Genomic DNA, 25,841 nt, shown 5'->3' with positions numbered 1-25,841 from the left:
TTTCGAGTCTCAGAACGAGACACCAGTATTTCAATGAGGAATAATTTTGTCTAAAATTACTTGTAATTGATATAGTCGAGTTACGAAGGCAACGTGCTCTCAAACATTGGTATCTTTGTTTTGAAACAAACTTTATACACAAAAGATGTATGAAAATACTTCGTGCTCAGGTCAGGGGGGCGATGCAGAGATTCTGAAGGCAAAGAGGTCGTTTGCTTTCACGTGATTTGGCTGGTTTATCTGAATTTCTGTCTTTTCGTGTTTGTCGAGGAGCTGAGTAGTGAAACCGAGACCCTACCTATCGCAGTTCCCCGTCGTACTCTGACCCCTGACTAACCCCTCTTGCTAATTTGTCTTGAGATTTAGACAGTCGGGATTAAAACGTCGGTGAGCCCAGCCCTTATGATAGAGGCTGGAGGCATCTCTTGAAACGTCGGTGAACGTCTACCAGAGAACATGGCGCTACAACCGAGAAGACAGCCATCTTCGTCGTAAAGGTCTCCGGAAAGCCACTGCCGGCCCTCTCAGCTGCTTAAGACCTCTGGGAACAATGATTAATAGACACAATTTAGATTCCGGAATTGTTTTCGCAGACTTAGTCGTCGGCCAAGTTCTCTGCTCTGTCTGTATTTAATTACAAGAAGTTTCTCAGTCTATGGAAACAAATTTTAAGTATCAATTAGAAGAAAAGTTGAAGAACAGAACAGCATTGCTCTAAGCTTCAAGTTGCGAAGTCAATGAAAAGGAAGAGATTGCGAACGGCTGCATGAGCGTAATTAAAGTCACTAATTAAGCTAATTAAGCTCGTTATATGAAACAGTAAAGATTCCTTATTAGCTTTTAACTCCGAGATCAAAGGAAGGTGGAGGAAAGTCGTTCATGGCGTCTTTTTCAGTTTCTTCAGGCCTACAAAATAAGAGAATGGTTCTTCATGTTACAAGCAAATTAAAAGGTCTTTCGTAACTTTGCAAGTATAAATTATTACCTTCGCCAGGTAAGGACGTTTATACCAGCGGGACCAAGGGCTGGCTCTCGTTACGTTAAAAACGTAAGGTTTTGAGTTCCGAAGCCCAAGGAATTGGGCAATGACGATCGAAGAGGGGATCAGTTAAAAAGTGCGTCTTTCAAGAGGAACTTTGATCCAAGTCCGTTCCTGACGAGGGCTTTGCACTTTCGTTACGAAACGGAGCAGTGACGTGGTGAAAACGAGGCTCCTGGTAAACTTGGCTGCCCAAATGGGGTGTGCGGTTTGCCAATGACACCTCGCTCGCCTTGTGGCAACCAGGATGGACGTGTCCGTATTCTGACCACACGAATTGCCATCTGACACTCAAGTCAACATTGACAGCAGCGCCTCGTTCTGCCGCCTTGGCATAATAATGAAATGGAAAATACGAAATGAAAATTTAAACACGGCCTATAATAGAGGCTTCAGGTGTGAGTCACCAGGGGCGCAGTAGGACGGCTGGAGGTTTGTTGTTCTCTGCTCGCGGATAACAGAAGCTGCGACCTAATAGTCGCTAATGGGAATTCAGAGTTAAGGGGCAGGCGATGTTCGGTGCATTCGTTCGGATAAAAACGAAACGGGGAATTTTGGACGCACAGAATCTCTCGTAATTTCTCGTAAAGCTTAAATCGCATTCTTTATATTACGAGCAAATCGCAGTTTTACTCTGGATCGTGGAATTAGAATCATAACACTGATCCCTGTGTGACAGGCCTTTCAGTGCACCATTGCATTGTATTTTGCGCTACAGGGGTAAACAAAGTTCGTAACTCTGATGACAAAAGAATTGTTTGATTTGAAAAATAGTTCAGGTATTGTATGATTTGAGGTTTCTGTTTTCTGGGTTGTTGCGCTGTGTAGTCTGGTCGATGTTAACCAACGTTTCAGAGGTCATACTGCCTCCATCATCAGGGCGATGAGTATGAAGATTTCTGTCTTCTGGGTTGTTACGATGTGTAGTCTGGTCGATGTTTACCAACGTTTCGGAGGTCATACTGCCTCCGTCATCAGGGTGATGAGTATGAAGATTTCTGTCTTCTGGGTTGTTGCGCCGTGTAGTCTGGTCGATGTTTACCAACGTTTCAGAGGTCATACTGCCTCCATCATCAGAGTATGAAGATTTCTGTCTTCTGGGTTGTTGCGCTGTGTAGTCTGGTCGATGTTTACCAACGTTTCAGAGGTCATACTGCCTCCATCATCAGAGTATGAAGATTTCTGTCTTCTGGGTTGTTGCGCCGTGTAGTCTGATAGACGTTTACCAAGGTTTTATAGGTCTTTGCTGCCTCCATCATCAGGGCGATACCCTGCAGGTCTGATATAGCCGTTTGTTTAATCCGTCAGTTAGAACATATCAATCGTTTGTTCTCAAACCGGTTGTAAGCCTGTGCACTCGTTATGCTGCAGTTAGGAACAGCAACAGAGCAGATGCGTACAAGTGTGTCTCGCTTTCTGCAGGAGCCACATTCGAATCTTCCAGCTGCAATTGGTTGACATGTCTAAATTATTTCCGTAGGGGCTTTCAAATTGTCGAAACAATTTCTGGGATAATCTGACTTTCAATATGCCACATGTCCTATAAGTTTGTAGTTCTTAACAGTGACACTTGTAAGTCCCTTTCCCCGCTAGGTTACCGATCTGGTGTCTAATGAAGGTCCCGTGTTCGATTCCTCGGTCCCGTAAGAACATGGCCGCTTTCATTTCGAATTAATTAACAATTAACGCAGTATTCGACATTATATAACCTAAGCAGTTGAAAGAGCTTTGCTAAAAAAACAATGAACGGAGGTCTGTCGAACGTTGTGTCCTAGGAACGAGTGTAGTTTGTCTGGTACCGTGTCCTGATGAATTCGCCACACTGCCCGCTTTCCGGTTTTGTCTACCCCTGGTATGAGCCACGTCTTCAACAGATCCATTACCCTATGTTTTGTGTAACATGGAGGTCTACGTCGGATAAGACGTGTAAGTCCCTGGTAATCCCTGAACATGGTGGTCCTCAATTATTCCCGGCTTTTCTCCTCGGCCCCTTGTCGCATTAGGTTTGCTGTTCTGACATTTTCCATTCTCACCGTCTGCATTCTGGGTCTGTGGACCTACGTGAAGTTCAGATTACGTTTTAGTGGGTGAAAGAGTTTCTTAGAATAGGCTCGTCTTTTGATGAAAATTTAGATTCTGAGAACTACATTCGCGCTCGGCAGAACGGAAATAGAAAAATATTAGACTGCAAACATCCGGCGGAATGATATCAGGAGGTGTGCTCGTAAATTAGAGTTCTGTGTCCTGATTGTAGTTCGCGCGGATTAAAAATTAATGTCCCAAGTGTATCGCGAGAATCAGAAGGTTTAGAGCCACTGCCTTAAGATATGTATTAATGTTATCTTCCCCCCCCCGCTGTTTGTAGGAACGTGCATGGAGCCATATTAAGCTTCGCTAATCTATGCAGACTCTGAACGGTGTCGCGTCGTTAAACAGTAATGAACTCTGATACGCGGGGTGTGAGCGAAGCGATAATTATTCGGCCAAATGACAGGCAAATATGTGGACAACGCGACTTTTGCGAGTGTCCTGCCCCAGTGACTTTGTTTACAAACTTTATCGTCATGAAAAATTAATTGGAGCATAATTTATTTTCAGTATTTAAATGTTAAAAGTCGTTCAGCCCAAGATCAAGGGATGCATTAGATGGATTTAACCTTTGTTTTTATTTGGAATTTTTGTAAGCCTAAGGCAGTTTAAACCAGGCCCTCCACGTATAAACACCTGACAAAATGGGCTATGTTTATATTATGGAAGGCCCACACTGAACGTATTTTGTTAACATTGTTAATGAACATTGTTGGTAAACTACATTAATCAATATGCTTTGTTTGTTACACATAGAGTTGATTAACAATTTTTTTAGTGTTTATTAGCGAAGCTAACTAAACCCTTGTATATTACTCATTTTGTTTGTTTGTGGGTGTTTGTCAGTGTACACTGTGGAGAAACAAACTACGTTATGTCGGGAATGTTGGGGATGTGTTCTTATGCGAATTTATTTCTAGCGTTTACTTTAATTTTTTAATACGCGAAAGAAGTTCCTGCGAGATTTTTACTATTTGATGTTCGTAATTAGCCTACGTTGTGTGTGTGTGTGGTTACAGGAGTGAGTTATACGGCTCGCAGACGCTCGGCGTCAGGTCTCAAATTGGCGTCGGTCTCAGGTATTTTAGAATTTTAAGGCAGGCAATTTTCACACGAAAACCACTTCAGTTCTCAGTTGCTAAAAACGGCTACTGAAATTCATTTTAAGCATGAAACATGGTTGTATCTAAAACGTATGGATTTGACTTGTTCCTCACGTTACTTTGATTCAAATATCTTTTATTGTTTAAAGCAAACTTCAGCGTGGAGATTAAAATGAGGGGGAGGGGGAGGTGTCATAAATAGTTTTCAGATCTTCCGGTATCCGAATTGAGATTGTCTTTTTGTATCTTAATTGCGTCATGTTTGTGTTGAATCAATATATATATATATTTATTTTTCCAGTCTATACACAAACTTATTTAAAATAATGTTGTTAAAATATTATAACATTTACAGTATAAATTGTATTATGTTGCAATTTATCGTCTCCTGCTATCAGACGTATGATAAACCTGAAGATGATGTCATAAAACATCGAAACATGTCGTTCATAAATAAAAGCGTTGAACAATGTAATATCGTATTACGATAAAGGAGCGCCATAAATATAACATAATACAATTTATACTGTAAATGTTATAATATTTTAACAACATTATTTTAAATAAGTTTGTGTATAGACTGGAAAAATAAATATATATATGAGATTGTCTTGTTCCAAGCACCGACCGTGATAAGAATGCGTGGAGGTTTAGCCCAACTTCTCCATACGTCTTCATGGAGAGGCGCTTACGTAGGGTCTGTAGTCCCCCAAAAATCCCCAGCTGATGACTGCGCCGCGCTGCGGGCCCCCCCGTGAAACACGGCGACAACACTGAGGTGCAATGCCTTGATCTGATGTGTTACTCGGATTGGTGGAGCGGATTAGTCTCCTGAGAACGATTCGATGTGACGTCTCCGCTGATTGGCTGGGACTAGTCATGGACCAAAAGATTTTCTGCCGCGCGATGCACTTCGGATGATCACATTAGCAACGCTCCAGGCTTGTTTGATTTCTGTAATGGCTGCCTTTCATTATAGAACTTATTTCTGTTCGTCGGAGAATTCGAAACTGATCATCCGGCAAAGTATTCTCCACAGAATATTATGCGAGACGAACTGACAAGAAAAGAAAGATTCTGAAGGTCTTTGAATCATCAGAATTTCATGTTTTGTCAACAAAATATCGGATTGGACGAGGCAGATGTTATGTTCCGTGCGCTGCACGTGGATTATGAATGCGTCCTCCTTTGGGTTTCAAACCCGCAGGCCTGAAAGTTAGGTCGTCGTTACAAATTCCGATCAGTGTTCAAGAAAAATTCTGTTTGTGGTTTTAAATAGATTAAATCGAGGATGTCCCTCGGCTTAACGTGCGATAGACAATCCCCCTTCCCTCCAGATTTCTCACTCTGTAACCGGCGTCCTGAGCTACGTTTTGCTGTTGGTCCTGTCCGACCTAACGCCGTCCGGGAAACAGCGGTGCCTTCCATTTATGCAATCCAAATCGCGGTGGAGTTCGAATGGCTGCCTACCGCTCCAGGCGCTTCATTGTGAAATGCAATTAGCAGGGCCTATTTCGAACGCACATCACAAGTATAGCAAAACGACTAATAACCTGCAAATTTGTTTGTTGTTTATTTAACGACGCTGTCAGTAGCTCAGACTATAGTCTGTTGTGTCGAGCAATGGCGTTGTTGATGGACAATGATTTTCAATGAGTAATGGAAGGAAACGTTCGTGGCACTATCCTGTCATCTGCCTGGAGGGACTGACGAGAACCATGAAGACCCTTAGGATTCCCGGTCGTCGGACAGAGATTTTAACCCGAGATCTCCCGAATATGAAGTAGGAATGCTAACCACGGCGTCGTGACGTCAGGTCGTAACAGACTGTAACATGTTCTTTAAGTGACGCATCCAGTTGTGTGTTGAACGTTGGGTAGAAATTCCGTCTGCACAACGATAATTGATCTTAAGAAGCTACTACATGTTTCGACCTTAATTGGTCGTCTTCAGGAGGTTATTTTTGAAGTGTTCGAAGCTAATAGACTTGACTGCTAATTTTTACACACATTTTCTTTTGTTCACTTCACTATGTTGGTCTGTGCCTTAAGTCGCTTATCTATTTTTGTAGAGTGGACCTAATAGTAGTCTTATTGAGATATAATCAACAGAAGGAATCCGGTATACGTTATTGTTTGTTTGAAAATTATTCCTGCCATAAAATTTTATGCACTGCTAGTTACAATAACATATTACGTACAAAATTATGTCACAACAAATCTGCAGGACTTGTGACATGCTCACTTACTTACAGTCATGTTACGAAAACATGTAACATATGTTTTTGTAGTTATAATTTTATTGGTTTTGATGTTAATTTACGCAGTTACTGGAAATCTGCAATATAAAACAAGGAACCCTGCTAAGAACGCACTTTACACAGTTATCTGCAAAATTTCGACTAGAACGCGTCTCCATATTGGGGCTGTCTTAAATTTGTATAACTTCGAAATATCAAACCGTCTTTAGTTTTCGTGAACGTTGTCATGTAGTTTAAACAATTATCTAATGCAAAATTTTCGCAAATGTTTGTGATACGTCGTCATAGTATTGGCAGTTATCGGCATTCAGCTGATAGCTTCTGCGCGTGTACATTTCGCAGATTCGCCCTTTCTTATTTTACACTTTACAAAAATCTGCATATTTTTTTTGGAATGATTTAGCCTATGTATTACCTCGCGATATTTCAGTGCCTTAGGAATATACGCGAGGCTCTAATTCCTTATTTTATGTTCATCGACATAGTCGTTCGTCTCGCACGGTTATGTAAATGAGCTCCATTCAAATTTCATTGCGTCTGTTCGCGTGACCGATCCATCGGCAGGATGTGTCGGTTCGCGACGTTCCTCGGCCGAGTGGATGACGCCTCGACCACCTTCATCGCAGGCTACCCTTAATCCGACTAAGTCCCACGCCGTCTCACCCTTTCCGTCAGGTTGTCCGCTCCTGCTCTCAAATTGAAAGGCGTCGTATACATCACTGGCTGTTGTGTCGCTGGACCAGCCTGATAGCTTTTGCAGAAGCGCGGTCGTGCGTGTAGACCCTGCCTCAGGCCTCTGAGGTCTGAGGCGCACCTGGGAATGGATACACGAAGTGCGTGCTTCCCGGTCTGGGCAATGCAATAGCCACGCACTTTTCAAAACGCGTGTTTTTGAATCTCACATTTCTCATTTGGCCTGATTGCATATTTAAATGTCACAGCGAAAAGTTATCAGGCAGTAAGTATATATTAAATCTTGTCCGTCTAATCACAATAAATTCTTATTAAATATTAAAATATTACAATAATTAACATTTAAAATATTTTAAAATATTAAATGATGTTCTTTATCGAAATATTCGATTTACATTAGACCATCATTTTTTCATGTTTCACGACATGTTTCAGTTCCTAAAAGAACCATCCTCAGGTGTATATAATTATATAAAGCTTCAAAACGATAAATAATTCAAATATAATTTTCATACATTATGCTAGCGTACATTTTTATGAGGTAGTAATTAAATATGTAATTACACTTATTAAAATCTTGTATAAGGTATCTTCCCGAGATAATTTCTGAGTGAGACTGTTGTCAAATTTATATTTGGCTGACACAAAAACCGATACCAATAATTATAATTAGTGTGGCTGGTGCCTACGAGAACTCGACCTTCCGATAAAGCGTTTATTTTGTGAACTTTGTCCCGAAAATGTTTTGTAATATAGAAGTTGAACAATCCTTTTCTATAATTGTTTCTATATTGGCAGTCAATAGAGAGGTATGTCGGTTTGTCACACAGTCGTTTGAATATGACGTAGAATTATAGATTACGTAGCGTATTTATGGTAACGCAAGGCGAAACTGGTTTTCATGAAGCGCTCGTCTGCCCTTAATTTTGTTGGGACCGAAGTTCGAACCACAGCAGAGCCACGAGATTCTTTTGGTTATTAATTTTCTTGTTGAAAAATCCTGTGCTGACATCAAATTACTTGTACCCTACTTATCTGACTTCTGGCTGTTTTCAGACTTGCGTGGTTTATTTTGAGGGACCCAGAGGTTTATCGGTTAATCAGAATTTGAGCAGATGGGAAAATATACATTTATAAAGAAAAACTTCCCAGATGTTGGTAGAAATTGCGGACAATAAGAGAAGAGAAAGGGATGGAAAATTTTGCAGTGAACGTAGACAAGAGGGAGGGATAATTGTGTCGTCCAGCCTGTGAAATACGCGTTAACGAGCGTTACGTAACTTTAACGCAATAGTGGAAACAGTGTTGAGGCTTCGCGTTCGAGCTCAGTTATGGGAACATCCTTTTGGCGACACAGCTGCTCGCCCACAAATGAATCACATCGAAAGTTGCACGCGTGTTCAGTATCGAAATTGGTATAAAATGCACATAATGAGAAAAATTTGCCTCGAGCAAATTAACTGTAAAAAAAATACAAGGGCACGCCCGTAATTAACCTGTGCCCCGGACTTTACTCAGCGTTGCGTTGCGGTTTTTAATTAGTTGATTTCGGTGGCCGAATTTAAATTTGCGCCCAATGTTTGGTCTTAAACGTACTTTGCTCTTTGTTAATCGACGTGTTTTTATTTTATCTTGTTATTGATCTGGATTGTATTTCGATACGAAACTTCTCAGAGAGTACGACAGATATTTTTAGACTGACGTAAGATCGATGTAATTCGATTCATTTTGATCGTAAAAATATTCCTGTGACAATACATAATAATAATAATGATGATGACAATTCAATTCTTTATTATTAGTGTTCTGTTGTGCTGTAGATCAGCTCCTTCAGAATTGATATTCGTAACAATTTTTGTTTTGTAATGTGTGAGGCAAAACTGGGACCAGTCCACTGCGTCGTCACCCGTCCTTGGGGTCAGAACAGGTTGAGAACCGCAGAGAGGAGCATCCTTACTGGCTTTTGTTCGAAATACAAACAAAAGAGAGGCGTGTTGTATGATATTCTCGCAGAGAATGCATGGGACACGCAGAAATGTTAATCCTAGGAGCTAACTGTGCGATTATGACGGCGAGGGTAAGTACCTAGCGGCGGTGGGACCTAAGTAATTACATCATCCAATGTCGGCGCCGGGGAAAACTCCCCCCCCCCAAAAAAAAAAAAAACACGTACGTCGAGAAACCCTGGGGAGGGCGTCTATTTCATTAGCTTAGGTGATGTAAGTGGAGAGGGTTTTATGATGTTAGGAGTCACTGGATTTATTTCTGTTCAAAACAGAGGCGGGAGATAAAGTTTGGAGTGTACGTCGAAGGGAGCCTGTGTCACAGGATTTAGGGGCCATCCTACAGTGCCGGGTTGCATAAGTAGAAGCTTAACTCGGCTCAGGGCTCGTGATACCATATATAATTTTTCTGTGTTCTACTCTGCCTGGAGCTCTCGCTCTTATTACGTATTCCACTTTTATACAGGCTTCTTGGCGTTTTTGGTTTGCTTTTGTTGTCGACAGAGTGCGCCATAATACCTAGAGCGACGGGGAAAAAAAAAAGTAGCTTTTCCCTGAAAAGGACCCTGGTATGACAGTAGTAGAAAGCAGTGTTCTTTGTTTTTCCGTGGCTTAGTGAGCTGTGTGTGAAAGATTACAAGTCACACAAAGTTCTGCCTGTGTGCACGGACCACTTTGTGTTCCTGGTAATTAAGCCAATGGGCTACCTTGGTCTCATCCTTCGATACGCTGTCTCGTTTTCATGTTTAATGTTTTTTTTTAAATCTCCCAGAGGTCTCATGAACAAGCCCAGAAGCCCAAAATTTTTGGGATAAATATCAACTCTTTTTTTTTAAACTCAGTTTACGATATTATTAAAATAAATAGAAAGTTCAATCCGGCCCTCCTATACGTAAGCAGTGTAATAGTTCAGTAGTAAGTCCGTCTGTCTGTATTCTGTCAACGCGTTCACTTATTAGTCTCCTCGTGTTGGCAGATGTCTTATCTCTACGAAAAAATTTCTGAATGCGGAAGATTCGAAATAATTTTCAGAGCCATTGCTTACGGTAATGTAGTCGGAGGTAACTTTTTTGAGTTACGTTAGTTCCCACTTTTACAAAGATGCGTTTCACCAATGACCCCCGGGTTATGCGAGATGCCTAGCTGGTAGGAAAATCGCGACAGGGCGCACAAGACGTTCCTCGCTGAGCTAGAGGGTTAAGAAGACACCCGATAACTGTCCCAGACTGTGACAGTTACGCATTTGAGGCTGAGGATGGAAGGCGGCTTTCAGAAATAAATTCTGGGGCGAGTTTCACTGATTTTAGTTTTTGCCAACTCTTGTCTACTCTCGTCTAGTCCGGCGTGTTGCCTGGTTGTCACCGAAAGAGAGCTAGGGGCGAGGTCTGAACCGACGGACCGGGTGTCACGGAGTGTGACCTTAAGGCAAGGCGAGGGACAGCTGTATCCGCATGTACTGTATAGCAGTATAGCTCACGTCGCCAGTCAACAAGGTAGATTCCGAAATTCCCCAGTCCTGTTCAGTTCATTGTCATCTTCTGATCTTATTCTGCGCTAAACGAGCTTCGTCAGTAAGCATTTTGCGTGTGTGTTTTTGCAAGTACTTAAATATCGGACCTGAATCTGACGGGAGGAGTACTGGAGCCAGACTCCAATCAATCACAAACACATGACCAGTCGATGAAATCTCTTGTATCTCGTATAGAGTCAGAGGAGGAAGCATGGGACGACGCCCAGAAGCATAACGCTCATGCCAAATTTCGTGAAATTCTGTCTGATGGTTCAAAGGACACGCAGAGCGGCTTACAGGTCTCGCGGATGAAACTAAAATTGCGATCCGCGGGCCGTAGATTGCACATGCGTGGAGAGAGGGTTGTTGTTACTAGGGCGACAGCTGGGTGGGAAACAGAAAGGACTGGAAGTGTCATGCTTCGCCGCCTTTCGTTTGACGTGTAGACTGAAGCATCACGAAGGAGGCGGTGGGTATACTTCGGCTTATTGACTTTGGAATCCCAGAACAGAAAGTTTTACAACCTGGGATAGGCAAAAGCTGTGAACTTTGACGCATTCTTCATGCCCTGGTTGTGCACACAGTGATGGCTGATTGGTCGTAGCCAACCAGGAATTCGTCGTCTGTGACTGCCCTGGGCCCATCCGGGGACTCAGACCAGAAGCTGGTCGTCTCGTCTGAGCCCCGAGTTAATCGCTTACCTCATACACTCTTGTTTTATGGCTGGCGTTTATGCAGAGGGGCCACTTTCTTACCTGTTCTTACATCCAGGAAGACGAGGGTGAATGAATCGGACTTGGACCAGTCGTAGAAAAACAATATCAGTGAGCATAAGACGTGAGACAATTGTCCATTGGACCGCGTGCACGTAACACGTGTACACATACTGTGAGCTGCTCAATGGATATTCTTCGATTCTTTGATTTTAACGACGACGTATTAATAGCTCAGTTCATTCCATATCGAATAAAATAATCATTCTGGAAGGCGAACGGTCGTGGTCGATTTTAGAGTACCTTATTTGGATCTACCTGAAATGACTGAGAAAACCAAGGAAAACTTCAGCGAAGATAGCCCGTGCTTGCTTTAGCGTTGAACTAACCAGCTTCCTTGAACCTGTAGTTAGTTTCCGTGCTGTAATGACTTCTCTATCCGCCACGGTGGTCTAGCGGTTAGAACGCTGGCCTTGTAATCCTGGGGTCTCGGGTTCGAATTTATAACTTGTGTTGGGCAAGGCCGTGGTCTAGGCAACACGGAGTTTTCCTCCGTGGCATCCCAACAATTACTCCATTCACACACAGAAGAAGGCAATGGCAAACCACTTCTGGATCATCTGCCAAGAACGTATATGAACAGGTCCCAGTCCGAGAAAAGGATGGAAGGATCCTGTTCATATGGACCTGTCGTCAGACAGAACACTAAATAAATAAATAAATAAATGACTTCTCTGATTTCGCTATTTGACATTTTCGTAACATCGTGTTTTAACGAGACGTGTGTGAAGAACTGACGGTGACTTCAGAATTGAAAGGCGTCGAGTTCGACGATGGCCGACGTTCTGCCACATTGCCACGCCGCTCTTAAACTTTGCAGAAACCGTGGGCGTCTGTAGGACAGAGGTTGAGGACGTCAGTTCCATGGGCTCACTTCCGTTGTCTTCACAATATTCGTGACTCAGTCACTCGTCGTATTCGATGGAGAAATTGTTAATGACAGGGACACGTGACAGAACATCCGAAAATGCTGAAGAAATTTAATTTTGAGAAAGGTCAGAGTCTATTTATAAATTTTCTGTTTTCAAATCACTTATTATTGTATTTAAAAAGGATTCATTTCACTTCAGTCCTACAGTAGGTCTATTATTCTCACAATAGTACTTTGTAAAAGGAACAAATAATTATTTTTATTGTATAACTTACGATGGCAACGCCTTCGGCGTGTTTGATATTCGATGTGTCTCCGTTTCTGGCCGTCGGCGGAGTATTCCTTAATTTTTAAACTGAAAGTGTTTGTTTCTGCGATCCTGGAACTTCGTGCCAGACCGGACTATATCATAGCTGATACTGACAATCCACTTGAATGTTATTTATCGACATAGGCTTAGTTTTTCAACTGTTCTTATCTTTAGAATAATTTATTCTACTTTTCTATATTTACTTAAGACGTTTTACAGCACCTTGTCTCAACTGTTCTTTCTACTGGCGAAGAGATTCATGTTTTATTGATCAAGTTACGCCCATGACTGCATTCCATTGGAATCCATCTACTCGTAATGTTCACATATTCACGTCCAACGTTCGTGCGGTCGAGGAGCATTCACTACTAGAAGTTGCTTCGATGTCCGTCTGTCGACATGTAACTCGAACACGGCTGAAGAGTTTGGTTAAAATCGAGCAGAAATAAATTAAGGCGGTGAGTCCGAAGATGGCTGTCTTCTGGGTTGAAGCTCCGTGGGTTCTACCAGACTACACGGCGCTACAACCCAGAAGACAGTCAACTGCGTTTCTGAACGCGGAATTAAATTGGTGGGGAATCCCCTGGCGATCTCTTGTCTGTCAGATGTGAAGCCCCTCAATATGTGACACATTCAGAATTCTGCAGTTGTTACGTCTCTGTTAGGTCGACATGTTCTTCCGGAGCACTGCTATCGGTACGAAGAAGTGAGGTGGGCGGACCGGATCTGCCATTCCAATTGTCCCTCCTTCGTTCATGTACCAATCTTTGCCTCCTTTCATACGTCTTAATTTCTAATTCTGTCTAATCTGGTTCAGCCCATGGACTCTTATAAATTCTATAAATTTTATAGGCCTATGTAAGCCGTCCTGTTCCTTAATTCCTCGGATTACTTGTTTAAATCGCATTAGTTATTGCAATAAATGCAAAATTCCAAATACTTAAAGCGTGAGAATCAGTCTTGATAAACCAACAGTCGCTCAGCTATTCAGGAAATTTCTCGAGTTTTATTTTTGTTTAGGTATTAGTCATTTAATGACGTCGTCAGTAACTCTCACTGTGCAGCTGCGTGCTATGATGACATTGAATTTGGAAGAACAAGAAGATAGTGGTCTAGTCTGTCCCAATATTTACCTGGATGAACTGAGGAAAACCACAGAACTCAAGATAATCGTTCTCCACGCTGAGATTTCTACCCGGTGTTTTGCGAATTCGACTCTGAGATAGCGTGACGTTCGGATCTCCGCGTTCTGTCGAACCCGAAGCCTCTTCTTTGCAAGATTCCTTCACTTGTCCTTACACTAAGCCGGACGATATTTGTTCTAAAATTTAATTTAAAAACACCTGAAAGGATAATATTTTCCTTTAAAGATCGTTCCTTTATTTAATTTTTTTAAAAATGTTATTTCACGTGAAATTCTTTACCAAGAACACGTAGGATAAAAACGGATTCTGTACAGTTCCGTCACTTTCGGGAATTATGGAAGAAGATTTAAGTTAAATTCACTGGACAATGGATTTTAGCTTTTCTACTCGCACTCTCCGAATGATATTTGAAGACCTTCATGGATTTTTTTGTTTCACTGATTCAAAATTGGCAACAAATTAACTGTAGCGTGCGGAGTTTTCGAGAAATAAGCAAATAAAATGTGTAATGTTAATGAATTAATTTACTTTTAATCACTATAACATACACAGCTGGTATATAAAATGTTATATTTGATGGAAAATTATTCGCAATATCAGTGTATTAATTTTGCTGATGCTGGACATTTTATTTCAGTATCATATCTTTAAAACAATCCTTTTGAGAGGTAACATATTTATACAAAGTTTCTATAAGTAACTAGTATATACTTTAAAAACAGAAACGCTTCTAAAGTATGTATTTTTTTATTTTCCAAATAAAAATGTTTGTCTACAGTCAGATTCGAGCACGGGACCTTTAAATCAGAATGCCAACTAACAAGAAATCACAGAAAACTAACTCACATTTCTGGCCTCGCCAATGAGGCACAAATGACAGAGTGATAATGTCGATGATTTCACTGACGATTACTTTTTGGTCGTCATGAGAAATCTGCTTCACAGATAAACACATTCTCTTACGAGTACCACAATCTGTATATTTCGGTGGGAAATTTCTAGACATCTATTTCAGTAATTTACAATTATTCAGTCTAAATGAGTATTTTTCGCTATACGCTTTAAAAATATGCTAACATCACGACTGGAATTCTCGCATATGATCGCGTCAAATCAAATATTCTACTCTACCGACACACCTTTCAGCGAATTTATATGTCTAAGTGAAGCAAAATTGATGCACACTCTTTGTTCATGAAAATCCGCCATTCCGAAATCGCAGGAGGGTCGGTGTAATGCACTACCAAAACGCCCGTAACTAAGAAACAAATGCTAATTCGATGATGCCGGCTGGCACACTGATTCACTATGAATGTAGGCCGCACCCCCTAGCGGCAGAAGCTCGTACTACATCCGGTTCGCCCTCTATTGACACAGTCTTTAAACTTTCCGATCGCACCTCGTAGACTTCCCCTACATTTTGCCGTCTAGGCTACTCGCACGTGTCGGAAATTTCTTTCGTATCGATTCAAGCTTTTTGTTAAAATTATGTAGACTCAGTGTTGTCTCTGCTCAATAGACATCTGGAAATTAATGGAAGACAGGGTAAAACCACGTGTGACTGGAATCATGACGTCGGCTGTACCCTCTCGTTACTTGCGACGACCTCAGACTTGAATTTTGTTGAACAGAGTGTACATCCCTGTTGGAAGTTTGGTTAGGTAGAACGAACTAATACTAGATTGTTTGGTTTCACACCCAATTCTCAAACTGAGGGCACAGTTGGCCTGAGAGAACAAAACTAACAAATGAGGATCAGCTGCTTGGTTTTTCATGATTCGTTGGATTTAACCTCGATGTCACCTGATACCTGAGTGCTACATGGATCAGCGACAGACTGTCTGTGTGCTGTGTAACCAACGCTTCTACCTTTAATGCCATCTTATGTCATCTCTGTTGAAAGGAACACGGGCTCCTGTGGGGACCGAACTACAAAGACTGCTGTAGTATTTATTTTTTGAAATTTAAAGTAAACACGAATGACTTTTATGCATGTTAACATCCCGTCCCCAGTGGCATGTGTTTTCATCCGTTGCAATGGGGGAGGGGGCGAACGTTTCATCTTCTCACCTCGCTAAACGGATTCAGGCAGAACTTGGTATTCGTCGTCACATCGGTACCTGCGTTCATATCACTGCAATATAGAAATTACTTTACGTTATCTTATACTCCAATTTTTCCGATTCTCTCAAGTGTACGGCATAACATGTGTGTGTTTTTGAGATCTAAACCATCTGTTGAGCTATTTTGCGTAAAATCTCCGCTGAATATCCTTAATATTTGTCGTGGTTCTACCCAGTCCCCCCTCCAGATTACTGTGGGGTCATGGCCTCAACGTTTAGGAAACTTCGGCTATTGCTGGTGATATACATGGCGATTTAAGTATTAAAGTATTTATATTATTAGAATGAATAGGGACACAAGATTTGGCTATATATTTTAGTCATAAAACCACAAGGAAATTTGAGACTTTGATATCTTCAGTTTACATGGTGAGATAATATTAAAATGCATAGTAAAATTACAGATGTGAGGTGTGAACTGGATTAAGTTACTCACGATTTGGTTCAGTGGTGGCCTCACGCGGACACGAAAATTAGGTTTTAGGTTCCATACGGGGTTGGCAGTTGCTTAACCTGGTGAGCCCTGTTACAACTTTTTTTTTAAAAAAATAATTTTTATATCAGTTTTAATTTTTCGTAAACTACTGACTTGTTTTATTGCTCAGGGATTCCGTGTAATGAACAGAGAAAAAAACGTCCCTTTCGTAGAAATGTACAGTCCAGCTTCAGGACTAATAACGCCACACAACGTACGTGGTTCCCCAGTCTATTTTAATATCAGGTAAATTATTTAATTTTATGTGTTAGCTTTACGCTTTTCAATATTATTTCCCTCTATTTACATACAGTAGTCTGCGTATATATGACATGCACACACAAATATTGAGTCTCTGTACTAATTTATTGAACAATTGTCACTGTTTGACGATGGCCAATTGCCACTGTTTGATTACGTGGGTTGACATCGTTCACTTCTACGGCGCTGGGTGAGGGGTACGGCGGTTGGGGGGAGGGGGAGGGGGAGGGGAGACCTCTAATGTAGCTAAGCAGAATACCATTAAGGATTATGTTTCAGCTTGCGTTAATGGCTTTAAATTGGTAAACACTTTAGACAGCACTTGGAGAGGAGGGGGTACAGTCTGGTGAGGAATGCCGTTCACAACAGCGTCTTGTCTCCGTCTCTAAAATGTCAGAAAGGGAAGATGAATAAGTGATTGAACCACTGTGAAGTGACTGTCTCCTTCGTAAGCAACTTGACTCTCTCCTAGACGCTCCCCACTGAAGTAGCCGTGTTTTTGTTTCAATTGTAATGCCATAAATATATTTAACTGTTGAAATAAGACGGAAGATGCTGATATTCTTTGACATCTGTTCGAGTCTGAACGGTGATTCAGAGTGATATTATTTAGTGTGTAACGTCGAAACGGTCAGATCTGATGACGCTGCATTAATATGTAATTTATGTGTGGATAATATTTGTTTAGTTGCTTATTTAATTATTCTTTCCCATGAATGAAAGTCATTACCACTGAATGAGAGGACGATTGTGAATAATACACTGTAAATGGCGTAGAGCAAATCGTTCGTGGCCTATTTTAAATTAGTCATAATCGGTAACAGCAGATTCCAAATAAAATTCAAGGTTGCCGGCTGATGCACCGAGACACTGTTTTTTTTTTGAGATGACATGCACAATGTCATCGGCAGTAAATGGACATGGATTTATAGGAACTGGTCGTGGCCTATTTTGACGCGATATACGGTCATTCTACATGTAGCGATTGGCGAAGTCTCCTCAAAGCATGGATTTTTCCCCTGCCGGCTTCGTTCTATTTGCTGAACCGCCGGATTCAAAAGGACAGGGCTTTAGGACTGATCGCTTAATCAACTATCAGTGCACAGTTATTATTACTGTCATATTATTAATTACCGTGTGGACTACGTCTGCTCAATGCGTAGGCTGATAAATGTGTGACTTGGTAACTCATTACTATGTCTAGAGGAACGCCTGCAGTATTGATAAGAAGCAGTCCAGTTGTCTCCTTTTTTTTTAGTAATATACAGGGTGTTTATAATTCATCTTTACTATTTTCATTGTGAATAAAAGCTTTATGAAAATATATACAGAAAGTCTTTGAGCGTCATCTGCGAAAGAAACCCTGAAAGTTTGTTTGAACATTGCACACATTTAACATGGACGCCATTTGTCCAAACGATTTCAAGCGCAATCCATGTACGCTGCACTTTACTTGGAAATAGTCTTCGGATCTGATGAAACCATCGTCCATTCGAGGATGACAGGCGGAGACACAGACGTGACTTTGTCAGGTGGTGAAGCTGTGGAGTTATTTGACTTTTCATTGGACTGACCAGCAACACGACAGTGTCAGGCTGACATGTCGAATGTTAAATATTTCGCCTCAGGCCTACAGCGATAACATCTGTGTTCCAGAAGCTTAAATATATTCTGAACTGGCATACTTTCGGGTTTTGTATACACGCAGCAAAAATTCCATGTGGCTATACTGCATTTCGAATAAGTAAACCGTATTAATGTTAACGCGGTGACGTTCCACAGTCGTCGACGTCGCCAACTCAGGAGTCTTCGTATGGAGTGCAGGCCTCCTTGGTAGCCAAGTCGCTGTGGGGCGATCTTTGTGGTGGTCTCAGCCGTGAAGATGAAATCGTAGAGGATGCGAATCTCTGGATTATAACAGTCTAACGACGAGAGAGTAGGATTCTAGGATCAAACACGCTGAGGAAAGGCGACTAGGGATGTCAATCTCTTCTAGGGGCGTGCGGGCCCCAGAATTGGCGTAGCCTCATCGGGGCAGGCCCAGGTGGCCCAACCTGAGATGTCTTCCAGCCTGCTAAGTCAACACGTCCCAAAGTAGTCCTATTCCTAACGAGAAGTTAAGACACGTGTTTATCGAAACTACTCCGTGTATCTCAATAGCTGGACAGGGAAGTCTGGTCTGGGGGCTGAGCACGTATCGAACCCCGGTGCCATTTACTGACAAGGACTGAGGCAATCGCGTGCTGGAATTGGCGGATGACAGTTTAGCCGGACCGTTCAAAATACCTCCTGCAAACGGGGCTCCGGTTAAATAAAAACATGACATGAGCCCTTCTCACACTGTGGGGGCTGAGTGTGATATGAATAAAATAAATTCGTTTTATATTATTTAACTAGATGTATCAAAATGTAAGTAAAAGGAAAATGTAAGTTCAATCTCTGCGCAGTAATTGGTTTTTGGAACTGAGGTCAGTGAACTCTGCAACGATGTTGGGGGTTGGAGTTCCGGGGTCAGGGGGAGGGCGGGTGTGTGTGTGTTTGTATATGGCGATGAGATGGTCGAGGGGTAACCTGGGGGGCACGAATCGTGATGTAATTGTAGACGTCGAAACAGCACCCTGAGGAAGGAAGGAAAATCCGACGAAAAAGAACGGAAGCTATTGCAGATTTTTAGAGCGGAGTAAGTAAAACGTATTTCTCGTCGTGAGTGTGGAACTCGGTTCTTCGCCTTGAAGCACTGTTCCGCCACACGTGAGCCGCCACAAGGTTGCAGGAACGCTACGAATATTTGTAAGAAATTGTCGTAGTTGAATGAAATGAGTAACTTATCTTTTGTGATTAATTCGTGAAACATGAACACTCGATCATCGTGTTCCATACGTGAAATGCACTGTTTTCCTGTGCCAGAATTTTTGTAAGGCAAGGATGTATTCGATGTTACGTATTTCTAGTCATATATCGTTCCACCTTCTCGTGATGAAAAGTTTTGTTGTGTGCCATCACGTGACTTTGACAAATCAGGGTGTGCTGCGGGTGAATAGAATTTGGGGAATTGTGGTCCAAAGGAAGGGTAGTGACTGGGAAGCACCTGGCAGCAAGGCGCTGGGGAGAACGTGGAAGGTGAAGACAGAACTGCCCTAGTGATTAAGAAGCTCGCTGGAACACCACTCAGCATTATTAACCTTGGCACTAGATGGAGTTCGGTGGCAACTCCACGCCCCAGGCTGCTTTATCCCTGAATCACAGAGGTTTATGTGGACACCGTAGTGTTCTCGCAGGCAATGCTGCAAGAAAGTTTCTCTTGCCGGGAATCGAAACCCTGACTTTCAACCCGTAGCCAGTCACTTTGTTGGTATTACTGTGCCGAGACGAGAATTTCTGTGTGCAGAAAAGATGTGCCTCAAGTAAATTTATATCAGTTACGACCTTCATAATGTACATGCTCCATCTTCCCTTTACCAAAACGTCATTAAGATGGTGAATTCGAGGAGGTTGAGATGGGCAAGACACGTAGCACGCATGCGAGTTATGAGAAACACTACAAAAGTTTAGTCTGAATGCATGAAGAAAAGTGACCACTTGGAAGACGTGGAGGTCCCAGTAGGAGTTGCTGTGAATAAGGTGATGAACCTTAAGATTCTATATAAGGCGGGCAATTCCACGACCAGTTGATCGACTGTCAGCTTCCGACGGCTGGCGTCGTGTTTCGGGCGCACCTCAGGGTCCGAGGCCCTCGTCTTCTGCTCGGCGTGGTTAAGCAAACGTCAGGGGCGAGGCACAGCTGCTAATTGTGTACACACAGCCACTGTTTTCATTGCGTTCCGCGTTCCCTCAAGTCCTCTTACAACAGGTCATATATATATTCACTGTCACGTGACGCATTCCTTATTCGATTTAATTCAGCAGATTTGTGTTTGAAAGATACCACTTCGAATCTTTTCTGATAAAGCTAGTCTGATTACCTTTAAAATTCCATTGAATAAAAAAAATTCTTGGATATTATCCATCGTCTAGTAAATAAAATATAAAACGTAAAACGACGTTTCGGAGATGGGGCTCCGGACCGGAGATAGGGATTAACTCTATCTAGTGGGCTCAACTGAGTAGGAACCTGAAGACGGAGATAGAACCCCATCTCCGAAACGTCGTTTTACGTTTTATATTTTATTTACTAGACGATGGATAATATCCAAGAAAATTTCTATTCAAATGATTCATAATTCTCATACAGTCCCAGATACGAATTTGCTTTAAAACCCAAACCCGTCTGTGGGAGATATTTTCTTAAAATCGACCGCGATTGGACAAATCTAAACATATGTAATCATTTGTTTAAATCTTGTCAGTCAAATCACAATAAAATTCCTATTAAATATTAAAATATTACTAAAATTAACATTTAAATATTTAAAATGATGTTCTCTATCGAACATCATTTTAAATATTTAAATGTTAATTTTAGTAATATTTTAATATTTAATAGGAATTTTATTGTGATTTGACTGACAAGATTTAAACAAATATATATTTATCACAATATGACGCAACTTTATCATCTCATATGTAATCATTGTCAGTTGAATACTACGGTCGAAACTTACTTATTCAGTTTGCATTTAAGAGGCTTCTATGAACAGTGTTTTAATTGTCTACTCTTGATTATGACAAATGTTAGATAGACTCTGTTTGTGAACCTGTTGAAGCTGATCGGAGCTATTATTATACGCGGAGGGCAGTTTACGTTTGTTTGATACGCGGAACGAGCGATGATCGCATTGGAATATCAAACATCGCGTTGGTACTTGATTTTAAGCGGTTCGTCACAGCTAACGTTACTAGGTTTCCGGACTTGGCCATTGTATAGTATTCGGTGAACTGGACAATCGACAATGTCCTGAAACCTAGTAACAATGTTCTAATTGTAATATGCCATCGTCAGGAAACACTCCCACAATTGGTTGGCTTCATAATTCTCTAGAAGTGTAATTATTGGATCTAATACAGAAAAGGGAAAATAATTTAATGTGTATATAAATACAAGTTCTACTTATTAATTTATAAATTGTGTTGGGCAAGGCCGTGGTCTAGGCAACATGGAGTTTTCCTCCGTGGCATCCCAACAATTACTCCATTCACACACAGAAGAAGGCAATGGCAAACCACTTCTGGATCATCTGCCAAGAACGTATATGAACAGGTCCCAGTCCGAGAAAAGGATGGAAGGATCCTGTTCATATGGACCTGTCGTCAGACAGAACACTAAATAATAATAAGATGAGGTGGTCTAGAGGTTAGAACGCTGGCCTTGTAATCCTGGGGTCTTGGGTTCGATTCCAGGCGGTGCCCGAATTTAAAACTTGTGTTGGGCAAGGCCGTGGTCTAGGCAACACGGAGTTTTCCTCCGTGGCATCCCAACAATTACTCCATTCACACACAGAAGAAGGCAATGGCAAACCACTTCTGGATCATCTGCCAAGAACGTATATGAACAGGTCCCAGTCCGAGAAAAGGATGGAAGGATCCTGTTCATATGGACCTGTCGTCAGACAGAACACTAAATAATAATAATAAAATTACTAGGAATTTTAAAATTTCGAAAAGTCCTTTATAAAAAGAAAATTCTTTACTGAGGATGAAGAACGTCTTTAAACAGATTTGAGAGGGGCGGACGAAGGACAAGCTGACGTTTTCAAGCTCTTCAACAGATTCACGTTGTTTTGTTTGAATTTCGTACTTGCAGATCCAGTATAACAATGGAGTGGTATTTTCTCTGTTAAGTTATGCAGAACAAACATACAAGTGTACTGGATTTACATTCACTCAACAACTTGTCTGAACAGAGGTCAAAGCACACGGCGTTTTAAAATCTTACGGGCTGCCTAGCTCAGTTCGACATTCGATAATGACCGCGGGTGAGGTCCGAAGGAAGATGGCTGTCTTCTGGGTTACGTCGCCGTGTAATCTTGTAGAAGTTTACTCACGTTTCAGAGGTCCTTGCTCTGAAGATGGAGGCAGGAAGGACCTCTGAAACGTTGGTAAACTTCTACAAGATTACACGACGACGTAACCCAGAAGACAGACAACATTGTGGCTGTAACGTGAACTTCCGAGGTGTGGATCCTGGTACGAGGCTCGTCCACAAAGTAAGTTTCCCTGGGGCCGTTTACAGAAACAAAACACAATTTCATGGAAATATTTATTGCAACAGATACAGCAAGTGTCCAGCTATTTTTCAACATATTCGCCACCGGAATTGAGACATTTGTCATACCGTGGGACCAACTTTTGAATACCTGTGTCGTAGAAGTCTGCCACCTGGGATTGGAACCACTGTGTGACAACCATCTCCGCCTCTCTGTCATTCTCAAAACGCTGACGCTAACCGGACAGGAATTTCTTGAGGTGTAGGAAAAGATGGAAATCACTGGGAGCGAGGTCCGGGCTGTAGGGTGAATGATTAATCACCTCCCAGCTGAACTCCTGCAGGAGACTCGCTGTCCGTCGAGCCGTGTGCGGCCTAGCGTTATCACTGACCGCACTTCACAGTCGGCGGGAGCTGGAATAAGAACCTCCATCTTCAACAGCTGCAACGATGCTACTGTGAGAACGCGGGAAGTGCCGTTAGTGCATGCGCCATGCTACGTCATTGCTCTATCACGTACGCACAGTCGCTTCGCTCAATATAAGGTTTGCTAGCTGTGGGACGAGTGGGAAACTTACTTTGTGGACGCGCCTCGTATATTGAGCGGTAATTGGTTGTCAAAAATATTAAACTACTCAAGGTAAATATTATGAAATGCGAAACAACAGTATATGTACATAGTTACAGATCATAGATCACAAATATTCCTGAAAATTTGATGTGAAATGTTATTTATATATATATCAGTAATTACAAACGCAATGGCGTCCTGAGCCTTGGGGGCGTAGTCCATAGTCCAACACAATACGAATTTGTGCTGTTCGAAACATTGCACTGTATGTGTCACTAAGTACACTTTCAGTCATGGCGACGATACGAAAATTCGAAGTTAAATATGAAGAGTTTTTATGTCGGTGAGATTACGCACAGAAACCGATGACTGAGTTGTAAAATCACTACTTTATGGTTGTATGGAGTTTCATGAGAAAGAACGTAAGAATTATAATAAATTCTACGCCCTGAATGTTGTACAGCCCCACCCCACCCCACCCTATTACTCCTTCCTCCCCAGCACAATTTCCATATATTTCCCTTTTTCGCTCGCCTCCCGGTCCTCGTTGTTGTTAGAATATTGTATCAAGTGGATTTTTGACGGGTTTCCGTTGCAAAGAGCGTAGCCACGGAGATTCGTATTAATCAGCCCGCGCCGCGACTCGCCCACAGAAAGCAGAAATTCCAATTACGAAAATTCAAAATTGAAAAGTTTGCTAAGAAAGAAAGAAAATTGTCAATAGATTATGAGCAGCAGAACAAGTGCAACCTGGCAGATTTAATTTAAGGTAACATTCTAGTCGATACGTCTTTCATTTCGGATTCATTTCCTCTCGAAACTACACGTCCCTTCACACCACGAAGTTGAGTAGCCCTATTGGGAAAGAATACCTTTAATGAACCTGACATAGATTTAGTACGGACGCTGGAGCAAACAGAAATGAAGTTGGCTGCTCTGTTCTGTGATCATCTGACTGCCATTTTGTAAAGATTTGGTCCCTCGTCAGTTCCTGGTGTCGTCCAGTGCACCGTTAAGAATTTTACCTTGTTTGTCACATGGCCGTCGTCATCCGCTTCTGTAATTCCGACGTTAAGTATCAAATATATGAAATTGCACGAAGTACGAAGTCCGATTGCTTAAGAGAGGGAGGTAGTGTGTTCGAAACACTTCGTCCTCTTCGTGGTCCTATACCACACGTGAGCAAACACAGTTTCAAAGCGAGTTTCTTGTGTAAGGTCAGTGCCCTCGGTCATTCACGGAATATATTTGTTGGTCTTGAAGAACGAGCTAAAGGAAAACGTAAAGACTGTTTTAGCATACCTCAAGAGTGGTGTTGGCAAGACTGAAAAATGACTGACGTGTTGCATCACTCCACAGCGAAACAATTGATATGACGACAATCCTTGTGTGGTTAGTTTTATTATTTATTTATTTAGTGTTCTGTCTGACGACAGGTCCATATGAACAGGATCCTTCCATCCTTTTCTCTTCTCGGACTGGGACCTGTTCATATACGTTCTTGGCAGATGATCCAGAAGTGGTTTGCCATTGCCTTCTTCTGTGTGTGAATGGAGTAATTGTTGGGATGCCACGGAGGAAAACTCCGTGTTGCCTAGACCACGGCTTTCCCCAACACAAGTTATAAATTCGGGCATCGAACCCGAGACTCCAGGATTACAAGGCCAGCGTTCTAACCGCTAGACCACCTCATCTTATTATTATTTAGAGTTCTGTCTGACGACAGGTCCATATGAACAGGATCCTTCCATCCTTTTCTCGGACTGGGACCTGTTCATATACGTTCTTGGCAGATGATCCAGAAGTGGTTTGCCATTGCCTTCTTCTGTGTGTGAATGGAGTAATTGTTGGAATGCCACGGAGGAAAACTCCGTGTTGCCTAGACCACGGCCTTGCCCAACACAAGTTATAAATTCGGGCACCGCCGGGAATCGAACCCGAGACCCCAGGATTACAAGGCCAGCGTTCTAACCGCTAGACCACCGTGACATAAAAAAGTTTTACTTGCCTTTGTAATTAATTCGGGGCAGCTTGTCAACAGACAGCATTCCGTTGCTTCTGGTAGAGCAGCGTGCCTTACGTATTGAAAGAAAGCTCGAATGTTAAAGTGGCATTAGTCCAGCAGATGGCGGACAGACGCCGAGAATAAAAGTTCTTTGTAGGAAACTCAAAAGCTCTATAGAAGTGGGCGGACAATTAGATATTATTCTTAACAATCAACTTTCGTGATGCATTTATTTTACAATGAATTAATTAATCGGACTTTGACATTACTGAAGCAGAACGCCATAGTTTTGCTCAGCTAATAATCGAACCCCGTGATAATTCCACCCACCGTTCATCCTCACATTTGTCTGAGACACAAATGAATGTTGTGTAACCATTTCGTTCTCAGTTTTGCATCTAGACGCTTCTAAAATATTTCCTCACAACATTCACCCTTACGTCTAGTAATTCGTGCAGTATCCGTGTTG

At 41.9% G+C, this 25,841-nt stretch overlaps 1 long non-coding RNA gene across 3 annotated transcripts in view; it reads left to right on the top strand.

Annotated features, from left to right (window-relative positions):
• LOC147873323 (uncharacterized) overlaps window positions 1-25,841 on the top strand; it is an 84,321-nt gene that overhangs the window by 4,539 nt on the left and 53,941 nt on the right. The window lies entirely within an intron of this gene.

The sequence above is a fragment of the Zootermopsis nevadensis genome, unplaced genomic scaffold (genome assembly GCF_977971745.1).
Source record: "Zootermopsis nevadensis isolate Lab colony 2312 unplaced genomic scaffold, Znev_1.0 Znev_ptg000020l, whole genome shotgun sequence".
Lineage (NCBI taxonomy): Eukaryota > Metazoa > Arthropoda > Insecta > Blattodea > Termopsidae > Zootermopsis > Zootermopsis nevadensis.
The sequence above is the reverse complement of the archived record's forward strand: the minus strand, read 5'-3'. Positions and strand labels throughout refer to the sequence as shown.